The sequence below is a fragment of the Schistocerca americana genome, chromosome 8, assembly GCF_021461395.2.
Source record: "Schistocerca americana isolate TAMUIC-IGC-003095 chromosome 8, iqSchAmer2.1, whole genome shotgun sequence".
Classification (NCBI taxonomy): domain Eukaryota; kingdom Metazoa; phylum Arthropoda; class Insecta; order Orthoptera; family Acrididae; genus Schistocerca; species Schistocerca americana.
In genome coordinates, this window is record NC_060126.1 from 441406114 (window position 1) to 441420966 (window position 14853).

A 14853-nucleotide genomic window follows, 5' to 3' on the forward strand; every position below is an offset into this window, starting at 1 on the left:
TGTGGGTTTGCTCTGTTGTGGCCCATTACCTGTCTGCATGTCAAGAGTCAGCACTGTCTTTCTGTTGGAAGGACAACACTACTTCTTCAAGACTGCATGGAAATCCACTACTACCGTGTGCATTTTCTTTTACTGCTCAGACTTTGAGAAAAGCACTGCTATTTTACTGTGATGAACGATCAGGACTGTCTTTATGGACTGTGAGAAAATTTTAGCTTTTGACCAACATTGTATCAAGAAGTGTGTGCATTCGATTTCTTTGTTATTGTAATTATGACAAATTTTTTCAAATCTGTATTGACCACTACCCAAACAATTTGTAAAATTTTTGTGGGGAGCATGGGGGCTTTGTAAGTAGGCTGCTTAGGTTTTCTTATTGGTAACGCCACGTAGCGCTCTGTATGAAAATCACTGGCTGTGCTGTGTGCAGTCTGTGGCTAGTTTGCATTGTTGTCTGCCATTGTAGTGTTGGGAAGCTGGATGTTAACAGCACGTAGAGTTGCGCAGTTGGAGGTGAGCCGCGAGCAGTGGTGGATGTGGGGATAGAGATGGCGGAGTTTTGAAATTTGTAAGACTGGATGTCATGAACTGCTATATACATTATGACTTTTGATCACTATTGAGGTGAATACATTGTTTGTTCTCTATCAAAATCTTTCATTTGCCTATTAGTAGTTAGTGCCTTCAATAGTTTGAATCTTTTATTTAGCTGGCATTACTGGCGCTCGCTCTATTGCAGTAGTTAGAGTAACGAAGATTTCTGGTGAGGTAAGTGATTTGTGAAAGGTATAGGTCAATGTTAGTCAGGGCCATTCTTTTGTAGGGAGTTTTGAAAGTCGGTTTGCGTTGCGGTAAAAATATTGTGTGTCAGTTTAAACACAGTCATGTATAATTGTTCAAAGGGGACGTTTCACGTTTACTGCGTTTTTATATTTTCTCCTTTCATCAATTAAATTCAATATTTCTTCTGTTATCCAAGGATTTCTACTAGCCCTCGTCTTTTTACCTACTTGATCCTCTGCTGCATTCACTACTTCATCCCTCAGAGCTACCCATTCTTCTTCTACTGTATTTATTTCCCCCATTCCTGTCAATTGTTCCCTTATGCTCTCCCTGAAACTCTGTACTGCCTCAGTTTTAGTCAGTTTATCCAGGTCCCATCACCTTAAATTCCCATCTTTTTGCAGTCTCTTCAGTTTTAATCTACAGTTCATAACCACTAGATTGTGGTCAGAATCCACATCTGCCCCTGGAAGTGTTTCACAATTTAAAACCTGTTTCCTAAATCTCTGTCTTACCATTATATAATCTGTCTGATACCTTTTAGTATCTCCAGTCTTCTTCCGTGTATACAACCTTCTTTTATGATTCTTGAACCAAGTGTTAGCTATGATTAGGTTGTGCTCTATGCAAAATTCTACCAGGTGGTTTCCTCTTTCATTTCTTACCCCCAATGCATATTAACCTACTGCGTTTCCTTCTCTCCCTTTCCCTACTGCCGAATTCCAATCACCCATGACTATTAAATTTTCGTCTCCCTTCACAATCTGAATAATTTCTTTTATTTCATCATACATTTCCTCAATTTCTTCGTCATCTGCTGAGGTAGTTGGCATATAAACTTGTACTACTGTAGTAGGCGTGGGCTTCGTGTCTATCTTGGCCACAATAATGCGTCCACTATGCTGTTGGTAGTAGCTTACCCACATTCCTACTTTTTTATTCATTATTAAATCTACTCCTGCATTACCCCTATTTGATTTTGTGTTTATAACCCTGCAGTCACTTAACCAGAAGTCTTGCTCCTCCTTCCACCGAACTTCACTAATTCCCACTATATCTAACTTTAACCTATCCACTTCCCTTTTTAAATTTACTAGCCTACCTGCCCAATTAAGGGATCTGATATTCCACGCTCCGATCCGTAGGACGCCAGTTTTCTTTCTCCTGATAACGACCTGACCTATTGTGAATAATAATCTGTATAGTGTCCTCAGCCTTAGCGACTTATCAATTATTTGAATTTGAATAAATAATAATATTATTGTCATTATTATTTTGTGTGATCAGTCTTCCTACTGGTTTGATGTGGCCTGCCATTAATTCCTTTTCCCGTACCAAGCTTTTCATCTCAGAGTAGCACTTGCAACCCTCGTCTGCGGTTATTTACTGGACGTATTTCAGTCTCCGTCTTGTTCTGCAGCTTTTAGTCTCCTCAGGTCCCTCTAGTTCCATTGACGTAAACTCTGGTTTCCCTTCAAATCGAGTTCCGTGGACGTAAATCCCTGAGGTCTTGACAGATGTCCTACCATCTTGCCCTTCTTGTCAGTGTTTGCCATATAATCCTTTTCTCGCTTACTCTGTGAAGAACTTCCTCATTTCTTACCTTATTACTGCAATTAAATTTCAACACCCGTCTGTAGCACATCTAAAATGTATCGATTTCCTTTGTTCCAATTTTCCCACAGTCCGTGTTTCACTACCGCGCAATGTTGTGCTCCAAACGTACATTCAGAGAAATTTCTTCCTCATATTAAGGCTGCTGTTGATATTAGTAAACTTCTCTTAACCAGGGATGCCCTTTCTGCAAGTGACAGTTTGCTTTTGATATCCAGATTGCTCTGTCCATCAGAGGTTAGTTTGATCGCTATATAGCATGGTGCCCTGACTTCATCTACTTCGTGATCACCAATTCTGGTGTCAAGTTTCTCGCTGTTCTCATTGCTGATGTTTCTCATCGCTTACGTCATTCGTAATTCTGCTCTCATACCATGTTCTGTACCCATTACGCTGTGAATTCCATCAACAGATCTTCCAATTTACCCCCACTTTCACTTATGATAGCAATATCATCAGCGAATCTTATCATTGATATCATTTTACCTTGCATTTTAAACCCACTATTTAACTTTCCCTTTATTTCCGTAACTATTCCCTCTTCGTTCTTCTACATGTTGTATATTAGTCGTCTCCCCATATAGCTTACCGCTATTTTCCTCAGAATTTGGAACATCTTGCAATTTGATACTGTCGCACGCTTTTGTTTGGGTTATAAAATGCATACATTAAGAGCTATGATCTTATTTATCTTCAATACTGAGAAACAAATTTGTTCTACTGCAAGCTCTTTGTATTACATGTGTTTGGAGGAGTTAGTATGAACCAAAACAAGGAACACAGTCCGGGGTGTGCACTGTAGAGCCATTGCTTATGAGACATTATTTCCTGTTTTGGCCCATACTGCCATCTCTGAAAGTTACCTACGGTACAGTCTCAGTAATACCAGCACCGGTAAATTGTTCTACTGTCAAAGGTATCATAACGATTTTCGCTTATAACTTCCGACTCGGTCCTTCCTGGACCCTGTCCCTTACTTCAAATTGACACATATACCCTTCTCCGTCATCCCTGAATGTTTGTAACATGAGCACTGAGTCACTCCGTATATAATACAGTGCCAAAATGGAGACATGAAATATATTGGCCAAACTCGCAGACGTTTTGCAACCCACATTAAATATGTCCAATTACAAATTGGATCTTGAACTGCTGGTCAATAAGCATAGTCACATGGATCACAAATTTTAGAAGAAAATCCTTACAACACCTATGTGTAAGTTAATTTTGGAGCATGGAGGTTACTGCAGCCTCCCTTTAATTGCATTGAGGAGGATGACGGTTCAATCCCATGTCTGGCCACCCTGATTTATGTTTCCCATAAATTCCTCAAATCGCTTTAGGCAAATCCTAGGATGGTTCCCTTGGCAGGGCACGGCCGAATTCCACCCCCATTCTTCTCAAATCAAGGTAATCTCTATTTAATTTATTTTAAAAAGAACAAGTTAGAATGAATAGATTTAATTATTTTACTTTTATTTTGTTATTGTGTAACTGTGAAACCAAATTGTATGTGTATGTGCAATTTTCAGGTAAACTCGTGTGTTTTGAAACAATGCCTATTATGAAAGTATATTATTGAGTATAAAAAATTTTATGAAGCATGCCACCAATTTGTCTTTGTGTGATTGTATAAAGATACCTATAACATTTAGCCGCACCACTTTCAAATTATGATGTGTACAAGCTGTACAGAGAAACGTGCGACAGAGTAATTCTCATATTGATCAGTAGGAAGAATTAGTGCCAGCCGCTGTGGCGGAGCGGTTCTAGGCGCTTTAGTCCAGAACCGTGCTGCTGCTATGGACGCAGGTTCGAATCCTGCCTCGGGCGCGGATGTGTGTGATGTTCTTAGGTTAGTTAGGTTTAATTAGTTCTAAGTCTAGGGGACTGATGGCCTCAGATGTCAAGTCCCATAGTGCTTAGAGCCATCTGACCCATTTTTGAAGAACTGGTACTCTTACACATCGTGTCATACTATTGGTACAGGCCATAGAAATGCAATATGAAGTTCATGTTTATTGTGATGAAGTTGCTTTCGTATTATATTTGCTATAACAGATCTAGAGATGGCCAATACCAAAACGGTAATCGTAATAAGGTGCGTATATGATCAGTGACTGAAAATAGTTGCAAAAATAGTGCCAGCTTGACATTGTCGGACTTTGAAATAACAGACAATCTGCGCAAAGTAAAGGGCACACACCACAATAAAAAAGATCCCTGTGTCCTGTGGTACCAACAAGTAATGTATCAAGCTTCAAGTTCTCTATGGGTTGGTAGGCAAACAGATGGAGATCTGGGTCAGACACGTTTACACTTTTTCATTTATTTTAATTTGTAGTTTTTGACGTAACAACACAAACAAGCGCTTTTCATGTGTTGCCCTAAAATGAATGACGTATTTCGAATAAAGTATGACTATGTATTGCATGCATTTCTTCTATCTCTGGTCTACCTGCGGCAAGGCCAGTTGAGTTATTGAACGGGATAATGCGAGAAGCCAGGGAGTTTCTTTTTGAAGCTCCTGACAGTATTTTAAATTAATTCAGACATGTAACCAAGTTGTCGCCTTATATAACAAGAAAAGTATGCCGCTGCCCCATCCGCATATACCACAACTCAAATATTGGCCATGGTGGAAATCTGAGCGCAAGTGGAGACTTAATCGAAAGGTTTAAATTTAAAATAATTTTGTGGTAACATTCCATAATGAAGTAAGCGACGACTTGTAACCACACGTTGGCAGTATCATCTCGCAATTGGTTCTTCTGCAGAAGTATGTTTTCTTGAATATTATCATCCTACACTTCCGTCTCTATAAGTTCCAGCAATTATTTTTTTTACACCACGTATAAATTAAGCAGGGGATTCTTTATAATACATAGTGGCAAGGTAAGTCACTCCCTAATTCTTCTGTATTTCCACAGCACTTGTCGGCCAAAGAATGTACAGTACCATTATCAAATTATAAAAAAGAAGGAATCCAATTCCAGTTCCAATTTTAATTAACGTGGCCTCTGAATATAGTTCTTGCATGATTGAAACGTCTCCTTAGAAAAATTATTGAATTACTGTGCTGATAAACCTCTTACATTATTTGATTTTCAAACAGCTGAGCAAAACTGAACGTACTCAGACATTTCGCTCTTTACCTATTCTGATCAGCACTAAACTGACACATAATATTTTTAGCGCAACGCAATCTGACTTTCAGTAATCCCTACAAAAGAATGGCCCTGACTAAGATTAACCTATACCTTTCACAAATCACTTACCTTACAAAAATCTTCGTTACTCGAACTACTGCAATACAATGGGCGCCACTACTTCCAGCTAAATAAAAGATTCAAACTACTGAAGGCACTAACTACTGTTAGGCATAGTTAGCAAATGAAAGATTTTGATAGAGAACAAACAATGTATTTACCTTAATAGTGTTCAAAAGTCATAATATATATAGCAGTTCATGACATCCAGTCTTACAAATTTACTCTGATGGACACAACGTCCAGATCATCCGCTCTCAAAATTCCGCCATCTCTCTCCCCACATCCACCACTGCTGGCGGCTCACCTCCAACTGCGCAACGCTACGCGCTGTTCACATCCAGCTGCCCAACACTACAATGGCAGACAACAATGCAAACTAGCCACAGACTGCACACAGCACAGCCAGTGATTTTCATACAGAGCGCTACGTGGTGTTACCAATAAGAAAACCTAAACAGCCTACTTACATAGCCCCCATGCTCCCCACAAAAAATTTTACAAAATTTTTAGGCACTGGCCAATACATATTTGTTAAAATTTTTTCACAATTATAATAACAGAGAAATCATGTGCACACACTTATTGATACAATGTTGGTCAAAAGCTAAAATTTTCTAAGTCCATAAAGAGAGTCCTGAATGTCCATCACAGTAAAATTGCAGTGTTTTTCTCAAAGTCTGTGCAGTAAAAGAAAATGCACATGGAAGTAGCGGATTTCCATGCAGTCTTGAAGAAGTAGTGTTGTCCTTCCAACGGAAAGACAGTGCTGACTCTCGACATGCAGACAGGTAATGGGCCACAACAGAGCAAACCCACAGCAGAGTTAGTCGAAGTTTTGAAGAAAACTGGTAGGTAGGTCATCACAGAGCAGACCCACTGTAGTCCTGGTAGAGATTATGTTATTGGTGGGCCACCAGAGGTGCAGACCCACTGCAGTCCTTGTAGAAATAATGGTATTGGTGATTCATCAAAGGTGTAGATCCACTGGAGTTCTTGTAGAGATGGCCAGCAGCCATCTGTTGCGACTGTGCAGGTGCCCAATCACCATCGAAGAGCCTTGCGGACAATGTAGCAAGTCCATGAACCACCACTTGTGTACTCACAAAAAATTTTTTTGAAATGTCCTTAAAACCAGCAATGCTGTTAACCAGTCCCTTGCTCAATTATCAACACACGTGCAAACACTAACAGTCGCAACTTCTCATCTATTGTGCATATACTATGACCAACAGAAACATGTGCAGTGAAATGTATGCTTACAAGGTATTTACTTTGATCAACTGGTGTCAATTACAATTTTATAACATGAGAGTACAATCACAAAGGTACAGAAAACATCATTAAAAACAGGGTAATACAAATGACATTTCTAGTAATAGAGGCTTTACAAACGAATAGAAATAAACATATACATCATGTTACAGGAATTATGATGTAAGTACAAACATAAAAGGTCAGAATAACTTTCGAAACATCAACTTCACACTTGAGCATTAAAGCAAAACACAATAAATAATGACTAAATATCTTTACAAAGTAAATAACATGGTATTAGAAAAATTCTACAACATAACTCTCATCAGATAAACACATAAAGACAGGAAGAACACAAATACACAAGGGTACACAAACCCATAGAGGAATAACACGAAAGGAAAGAAAAGGGTTTGTTTTACTGCAGTATTTTCCAAACAAAACTTTCTTTGCTTCTTGGAGATCTCCCTTCATTCGTCATTATTCCCAAAAAGTCCTATCTATACCTCTTGATCCTGAACCCTACTGTTTTGTTCATATTCTCTTTAAAAAGTATCTTTTGGCCAAACGATTTTCTTATAGCTTCTCAATGCATTTCTTCCAATTCATCACAACTCGTTGTGTTATATAGCCTACCCCCTCTTCAGCTTAAATCTACTGAGTTCAGATGCTAAACTAAGGGACGAGGCAATGCAGCAGCACAAAACAATTAACACAATCAGCATGACAAAAAAATGGAAATTGGCAAAGCAAGCAACAGTATATCTAAACTGGCAAAGCAAAAGCAACATTAAAACTAATATAAGGCAATGTGCAGCAAATAAGAAAAATAAATCAGTAGTTTGTGGCTTAACAGAGTAACACAAAGTGAAATTCATTAGCACTATGCCTGTCAAACAGCAGCAGCAAATGTAATAACTTATATCTAAACATGACAAACCCACAAGGAAAAAAAAATTGTACACTAGAGACAACAATGCAGATATGGGAAACATATATTCACATCTCAATGTCTATGTAATTAAAGTGGTGCAAAAATTTACCAAGTACTTGAAAAGAAAATTATAAATGCAGTTACTGTTATTAGTCCCTTCTTGTTTTTCTTTCCTTTCCAAGTGCTCCTTTCTCGAAGAATATGGATCATAAAATTATTATTTAATAGGTATGTTGACAGAAAGTTTTCACATTAGCAAATGCACTTAATGTTATTTCATAAAATCAATGCTGTAGCGCAGCTGGAAACCAGATATCAAATGAAATAAGCAACTATCTAAAGCGAATCATAAAAATATCATTCAAAAGTCATGTGGCATTTCATAAGTTAGTAGAAATTCTCTCAACTCTCTTAGAAAGACACTTGTCATAATCAAGTGTGCAGATGTAAGAATATTTCCCATTATTTCATAAGCATTTCAGTAAGTAGCACAAAGTAGGATATGTTTCCAAGTAATTAGCGTGTCGTATTTGCGATGCTTTCTACAAAAGAATGTCAATAGCGAGGTTAAGGGTTTCCTTTTTTCTCCACCTGTGCCTCTGAAAGGCACACACTAGTGGTTTGTTCCAGGGGACTGATGCGCAGCTGGGTGCTTGTAGTGCAGTACGTCAAGGTGACCTACCTTCCTTACCGAAATATTTACATCAGTTTCCGCTACAGTGACAGTTTGATGCAAATAAAATTTCACTGGTAGAAATATTTGCGTTACAAATCTGTAGAAGCAAAATCCTATAAAAATAGCAGTGTCTAAAAAATTTTCGGCGGCTTTGTGATACATTCACACATGTACACACATTTCATAACACTTAAAGTACGATTCTTGGTTTCCAACATCATCTTCAATATTTCAACATAATAAATACATTGCATAATCAAATTCGTCATATAGCATCAGCTTATTGTTCATAAACATACCTCAACAGCATAATACACATCGTTGTCGTAATAATATCATAGCACCTCAATCAAGTCTCAAAAATGTCATAGCGTTCTGCAATAATGTCCAAACCTAAAAAAAAATTCTCTGCTCATTTCAATAGTGTCATCCACCTCAAACATACTTTAAAAATCATGATCTCATACCAAATACATCATTCAAAGCTCTCATAGTATCACAATGGTTCCGAAAAAATATGAAAAGTTCGCAAAGTACAGACAAAATACAGTTTCAAAAGTGTGAAGTTATCCAACTGTGTAATTGCGTAAACATGTGTCACTGATGTAGTAAAAAAAATGTTTGTCTCTCAGTTAAATGATCAGTTAGCTGTGTAATTTATGTGTTAGAGAAATGTGGTACCGATGTGTAAAGTTGTGTAAGCAAATACCATATTAGCTAGGGCTCCTTGTGTTTGCCAAACACATGGTACACAAAGTAAGCGTGTACCCCCCTGAGGATTAGTGCAATTATACCCTCAGGTGTTACACATTACAGCAATGGTATGAAATGTACCACGGGAAACCTTTGTATCATTGTAATTCAAAAATCTTTAAACATAAATGTTTTAAGTACAAAATTAATCACTCAAATACGTGTCCTTTAGCACTAAATGTGCGTCTTGATAATTCTGTGGAAGTGTCGTAGTTATCGTGCTCCGAAAGCTAAGTTCTGCAGAAGTCAATGTACTTACCTCATGATAAACAAAAGTGAAATGCTATGCGTATAGATATCGTAGTTATTACGTACATTACCTTGATCAAGAAAGTACTATCCTGTAATGTATTGTTGTGCTACGAAAAAGGCTGTCACATTGTAGCTATACCACAAAAGTTACTACTAAAACATGTTTTACTTTCCAGAAGAATTCAGAGAAACTGTGCAGATATGAAACAGATACACCGCAAAAGCAACAATGTAAATTGTGTCACACGTTTGTAGCGTCGTGATATAATCGTGTAACTGTCCAAGAAACCAAATGCTAAGTCATCTTTAATCCCACAGAAAATACTTCTAATAATGAATGTATTTTGAAGTAAACCAAAATGTTACATTAAAATCTCATTAGCAGTACCTGTATATGTTCTAAGTATGTAAGCCTTATAGTCGTTACGTAACAGTGCAATTAACAAGCAAGAATCTACACACACAATAACACTGTGTCTTCTGTTCACTATAACAATGCATTCGTAATTTCTGTTTAAATAAGTTTTTTTATTTCTTGACTGGATATTTAACTTCAAACATTGTTGCATGTTAACAGATTCTAAGTCTGACAAAGCATACTAGTAATGTACAGTGAAAAATTTTATAGCAAAGACTAAGTTAAAAAAACAGATTATCTCTCAATGAACGGTTTTACGTGTGAAATGTGGTACAGTCCTTTACTATTCCTAGTAGGCAAAGTTTCAACTTCAACGCAATTTTCATGTGGTATACGTCGGATTCTGTAAGGTCCATTGTAAATCAGAAAGATTTTGTGACTCAAGTGTTTCTTTTATGTGTCAATGAATGAGCTTTAACGAGAACTTTTCTGACCAATATATAATTTCTTCGCATTTGCTTTACCGTGTAGTTTTGTCCTTTTGTCTGCTGCAGATTTTATATTTTTAGTAGCCAAATCAATTATGTCTTTGTGTCAAAGTTTACGTGTATTCGGAAAAGGTACAAGCTCTCTGATTCCGTTCGGAGGTTCTTCATTCTTCAGTACAAGAATAGGTGGTAAAGCCGTGGAGTCATGAGGCATTTCATTCAGCACGTTTTAAAATAAGTGTAAATATCTGTCTGCAGCCCGTGCTCTTGAGGTAGCGTTCTCGCTTCCTGCGCATGGGGTCACGGTTTCGATTCCCCTGCGGGGTCAGGGATTTTCTCTGCTTCGTGATGACTGGGTGTTGTGTGTTCATCATCATTTCATCTTCATTGACTCGCAAGTCGCCGAAGTGGCGTCAACTAAACAGGACTTGCAATACGGCGGCCAAACTTCCCCGCATGGGGCCTCCCGGCCAACAATGCCATACGATCATTTCATTTCATTTCAGTGTAAATATCTGTCCCAATGCTGATGCTTTCTGTGACAATAAAATCTCAAAGCTTATTGATTTCTTTCATAATCCGTTCAGACGGGTTACAATGTGGTGAGTACAATAAAATAAAAACAGGTTTGATTTTATGATTCCGAAGCATGCATGACCTAATAGCAGACTTGAATTGCGGTCCGTTATCTGAAATGACTTTATTGACATGTCCAACTTCACGTAAGAAATTTTTAACAAAGGCGTTGGATACAGACCTTCCAGTGGCTTTGCACAACGGTGTGAAAGAAACAAATTTTGAAGTAAGTTTAACGGCGACTAGAACGTACGAAAATCCATTAGATGTTCTGACAAGGGGTCCCAAGAGATCCACAGCAGCAAATTCTCTTAATTTAGAAGGAATGATAGGAAACAACGAAGCACGATGTGAGATAGTAGATGGATTGCCTTTTGACAAAGTTTACAAATAGACAAGACTCTTCGAATTCTCTTTTCCATATTGTTAAAATAACAAGTAGCTCGAAGAATATGATAACATTTTCGTGGACCAAAATGTGCATAGCTGAAATAAATGTACCAAATGAGCTTATTAACAAAATCGTCTCGAAGGCAAAGTACCCATAGCTTGTCATCAACAGTGCAGCGTTTGAAGAGTATGTTGTTTCTAACCAGATAATAATGCTGTATCTGAGTGTGTGTGTTTTCATGCCATTTACTTTTGATGTCTTTCCAAATTCTTTCCAAATCGGATCTTTATCTTGTTCATGAGATATGTCCTTTAAAGATGTGGAGATGAAGTTTTCAAAGGCGACTTTCTGAATGTAAAGAATACTGAAATTTTTCTCGAGGTTGCCTTCTGTGTTCCTTTTCGCAAGCCCAGCTGGTGCGCGTGACAGTTCGTCCACAACAATGTTCTCCTTGCCGGGAATGTAGACTATTGTGAAGTGGAATTCTTGCAGAAACAATGCCCAACGTTTTAACCTGTCATGATTTTATTTTGAAGCCATGAGAAATAGTAATGCACGATGATCACTGTATACTTTTACATGCTTACCAGAAAGAAAGAAACGGAATTTGTTAAATGCCCAAACGATAGCTAAAGCTTCTAATTTAGTAACGGAATGATTTTTTTCAGATTTTGTTAGCACTCGGCTACCAAAAGCCATGGTTTTCTGAACGGTAGTGTCATTTTCTGTGGCTTCTTGAAATAAATGGGCACCAAGACCGACTTTAGAAGAATCCGTGCTAAGGCAGAAATCTTGTTACAGATCTGGATGAGCTAGTATTGGCGCGCTAAGTAGCGATTCTTTCAAAGAATTGAATTCCAACTGTGCTTGTTCGTCCCAGTTCCAAATAGTATTTTTTCCAGTGAGAGAACAAAGTTTTGGTATAACTAGAATTTGCATATTCAGAAAACGACGGTAAAATTTACGAGACCTAGAAAACTGCGGACTTGTTTTTTTGTGGATGGAACTGGAATGGCTCTGATTGCTTCTAACTTTTCAGGATCCGGCTGAATGCCTTCAAAAGAAATAATATGTCCCAAAAACTTCACCTTTGTCCTACCAAATTCACACTTTTCCAAGTTAACTGTAATTCCAGCTTCTGCAAAAATATGTAACACGCTGTTGATGATGCGATTGTGTTGTTCCCATGAGGCTTCTGCTATCAGAATATCGTCCACTTATAAGGTGATGTGACGTTTTAAGAACTCAGGTAATATGGGATTTAGCCCGCGAATGAATGCTACTGAAGAAATGTTCAAACCATAAGGAAGTTTCCGAAACTAGTAACAAACGCCGAAACAAAGGAAACCTGTGTATTTTCTACATTCTGGATGAAGTTCGATCTGATAAAAGCTGGATCTGAGATCAATAGAAGACAACACTTTTACACCACTAAAATTTTGAAGAAGTTCTTCCAACGTTTGTGGCCCGTCTGTTTCAGGAATGATGATAGTATTGATTTGTCTCGAATCTAAGACAAGCCTGATCGATCCATTTTTCTTCTCAACAACATGTAATGGATTGTTGTATGAGCTTACTGCAGGCTCAATAATGCCCTCGTCAAGCATAGATTGTATTTCTGTTCTAACACGGTCCCTATAATGTGCCGGAATTATGTATGGCCTAACACAAAATTTAGTATGCTCACGAACACGGAATTGGTATTGAAATCCCTTGATTGTTCCTGTTTTGTGAGTCTAAACTGTGGAACGTGCTTGTAAAATCTCAAAAAGGTCCTGCCTATCAGTGTCATTACAATTCTCAATTGTTTGAATTTTATTCTGAATTAACTCATTAGTATCAAATATGCCGTCGATATCATCCCTGTCAGTACTTGCAGAGTGATTGTTAGTGTCTAGTTCCGTCGAAAATTCCGTACTGTTGTCTAACAGAAGGTAAGGCCGATTAATTTCCTCGTCATGGTTTGAGAGCCAATTTTCAAATTTCAAAGCTATTGACTTACCTTTTTTATCTAAACTTATTTCAGCATCCAGAAAGTTAAAGATTGCTTTGTATTCATTCAAAAGTCTACTCCCAATATAATTTCCGTTGACAATAATGGAACTATAAGAAAGTTCGCAGAGAAGCTGTGACTTTGACAATTAATTCTAAGTTGGTTTGTTGGCGTACATCTACACTTTTTCCAAAGACTGCGCCTTGTAATTTAATCTTACGTAACGGAAGTGTGAGGCAATCGTTCGATTTGTTGCATTTGCTAAAGGCTGTTTCACTAATTACTGAAAGGGGACTGCCAGAGTCAAGTACTGCCGTAAATTTTACGTCATTTACTGTAATGTGAATCACAGGATATGCAATGTTGTTATGTTTTATGTCGTGTTCCTGGAGTAAGATGGCCCTAATGTCTTCCATTTTTACGTAATTACTAGCCGCGGCAGCTACTTCGTCAGCTTCATAATTACGTTTTGTGGCTGCCAGCGGTATGAGTCATTGCCTATTGTCTCTTTGTTGGCGCGTGTCGTTATTGGGATTTGGAGACCTAACTTCTACAAATTCACCTTTTCGAGAGGGCCCTGCCCTGTTTGAATCCCGCCAGTTCTGATGCAGTTCAGGTCTGTCGTTACGATCATATCGTCTGTCGTCATGTCGGTAGATTCCATAGTTTCTTTCTTGTCGGTCGCGTGGTGGAGAATTTCTCCCTGAATCGTAACTGCGCTCTGGACCGTTGCGTCTGAAGTTATTCTGTCTCCCTTGATAATAATTGTTTTGGTTCCCATATTGTCGGTTTCTCTGATTGTCTCTGTGATAGTCATTAACGCGGGGAGATGATCTTTCCCTGTAATTAGTACTACTCTTCCAACGGTTGTCATACGGGTGGTGTCTGTTTTGGTCACGATTTACGTTGTAAGAATAGCCTTGTCGTGTCCAGTTATTACTTCTGTCATCGCGGAATTGTGGCGGATGTAACCTGTAATTGTTGTGCTCCTGGCTTCGCGTTCCGCGATTGTCAGAGTCAATTTCCAATTCTTGTAACAGTCCCTGAAAAGCTTCAATGTGGTCTTTGCAACGTCCTGCCAAAATGATACGTCGTAAATGTTCAGGCAATTTGATTAAGCAAATGCGGATAAGTTCTGAGGGGCTGTAAGGGTTTGACAGGTACTGATTCTTGTGCAACATGTCTTCATGTTGCACAAGACTGGAAAATTCAGATTGTTCGAAATGTTTCATCATTATGATGCTATGTTTTACTCGGTCTTATGTGGCTTGAGACTAATATGCTTATAGGAAGGCATGGTAAAATTCTCCTTCACTGTCGCAATCGTGAATGACCGATTGCATTCGTACAGCTGATACCTTCTCTAAGTAGCCACACATAAATTCTAATCTGTGCTCTAATGACCAGTTGGGAGGAAAACAATGAGAGAATTGATGAAGCCACGTTTGTGGATGAATGTCGTTGCCGGAAATGTTTTTAATTTACGTGTAGTAATAAACAGCTTATAGT